The 2,109-nt window shown below is 37.1% G+C and overlaps 1 protein-coding gene across 1 annotated transcript in view; it reads right to left on the minus strand.

Annotated features, from left to right (window-relative positions):
- LOC103465646 (troponin I, fast skeletal muscle-like) overlaps window positions 1-970 on the minus strand; it is a 6,183-nt gene extending 5,213 nt beyond the window's left edge. The window contains exon 1 of the mRNA XM_008410665.1: window positions 897-970. The gene's annotated coding sequence lies outside the window, so the exon portion shown is untranslated. The remainder of the gene's footprint in view (window positions 1-896) is intronic.
- Between the last annotated feature and the right edge of the window lie 1,139 nt (window positions 971-2,109).

Genomic DNA, 2,109 nt, shown 5'->3' on the forward strand with positions numbered 1-2,109 from the left:
CACACACACACACACACACACACACTGGACTTAAGTCTGTGGACTGTAAGTCCAGTAGACTCAGAGTGTACCAGATCAAGGTTTCCGATACCCAGTCAAATTTGATTATAGCATAGTATATTTCAAGCTTAGCTGCTTTTGTCACAATGTCAACAAACAGAGAAATAGGTTTACTATTAAACTTTATAGGACAACAGAAATGTGACCTTTATTTTGTAAAAGAATGATTTTTTTTTCTAAGACATTTTTCAACTCAGTTAAACATTTAATCTGTARCATCACACCAAAATGTGATTCAGTAAACTAAAAGCAGATATTCATTTTTAACACATTAAAACATTGTTGTAAATCTTTTCTTTTTTCATCCTCCAGATTAAACAGTTCTGTTTGTGGTGAGAAATCTTTGTTGTGTTCAGGGAGCCTCTGTTCTTTGTGAACCACATGCATCTCCAGGAACCTGGAGATGCATGTGAGATGCATATTTTTTCTTCACATTTGTGAAGAAAAAATAAACTTCATGTCATAAACATGAGAACAAAAGAATAAGTTACTCAAGCAATACTTTGAAATTTCAAATATGTATTTTTAAAAAGCTTTCTGCAAATCACTCTTCAAATTGTTCTAAGCATAACACTAACATTTTACTTTATAAAATATACAATAAGTTTGCAAACCAAATACCTGCCACAAATCCTAAAAAGTCATGAAAAAGAGAAAAAAGCAAATAAGTCCTTAGTTGAATTTTTTTTGCCTCCTTGTTGAATCTTTGCCTTCTGCATTGCAGGATTTCATCACCATAGCACTTTAACATGTTGATACTAAAGTCCATATGCATCTACCAGCTGTACAGAGACACCATGAATAATAAAAGAGATAGAAAAGCAGCCAGGTCTCACCTACAATGAAACAGAAAGCCAAGAAGGAGGACAGTAGAGGCAGTGAGAACAAATCACCATCAGGGTGTTTTTATATATGAGGCTTCAGTTCTTGGATGTGGAGTGGCTTTTTATGGAAATACAAGATCCTCAGKCCAATCAGCCATCAAGCGCCTGAAATATCACCATCTCATCAAGGAGGAGCATCTATTCATTCAGGGTCCTGCTAAGAGCTTCTGGAATCCTCTACAGGGGAGTAGTTGGGCTGAAAAAGTCAGAAACATATTCAAGTTTCAGGTCTGATGGTAATAATTTCCCAGGATGGATAGCTAAAGTTATCAAAAAATGAAATCATAAAAGAAAAAAGATCTTCACTGCAGCATCAACTCATCCGTCACCAGACTGGGAAAGAAAAGTTGTTTCATCATTAAATAAATATTTTCTCTAGTTCTTATCATCATGAAGAAGATTTCCCCTGTTGCAGAAGGAATGTGTTGCATCCCAGAGCCAGCTCTGTTAGCGTGTCATGTATCCAGCTGAAGGACATTATTCCTCAGTCACCCCATATTTCTGCTGGAGACGAGCTTTGGAAACAGTCTGTCACACTTCACATTCAAGCTTTGGGAGGAAACGAAGAGTTAAAGGCAGCCGGTCTCAGTGAGATGCAGTTTTACTCTCAGCTGATCCAAATAATGATCTAACATCTGCTATCATACTTTGTGCTTGACCCGCTTTGTGATGTACACCTGTCTCTAGCATTTTGAATCAAATTTCTTTACACAAATATAATTACGCTGCGTTTCCAGTCACCTGTGAGTTCAGAGAGAGGAGCAGGGGACAGAGTTGCAAAAAACCAATAACACTATTACTCCAAATAAAGCTTTATGCACCCGTACACTTCACTCTATAAATATCACCAACTCATTTACTGCCTGGTAAGCATTTCACTTTGGCTTAATGGTTGGAGATGTGAATCTGTCCACAGAAAGGCTTCCAGATTTTTCTGCTGCCAGGCGACCTCTCATATTAACACAAGTTATAAAAATAAGGGAGRGTGATTTCAGGTGGGCAGGTTTTCCAGAGGCGTTCGCTTTGATCAGTGGTGAGAAGTAACGAAGTACAAGTACTTCGTTACTGTACTTAAGTACAATTTTCGTGTATCTGTACTTTACTTAAGTAGGTTTAATAATGGATACTTTCTACTTTTACTCCACTACATTTTACAGTAAGTATC

Source organism: Poecilia reticulata, linkage group LG6 (assembly GCF_000633615.1).
Source record: "Poecilia reticulata strain Guanapo linkage group LG6, Guppy_female_1.0+MT, whole genome shotgun sequence".
NCBI classification, from domain to species: Eukaryota; Metazoa; Chordata; class Actinopteri; order Cyprinodontiformes; family Poeciliidae; genus Poecilia; species Poecilia reticulata.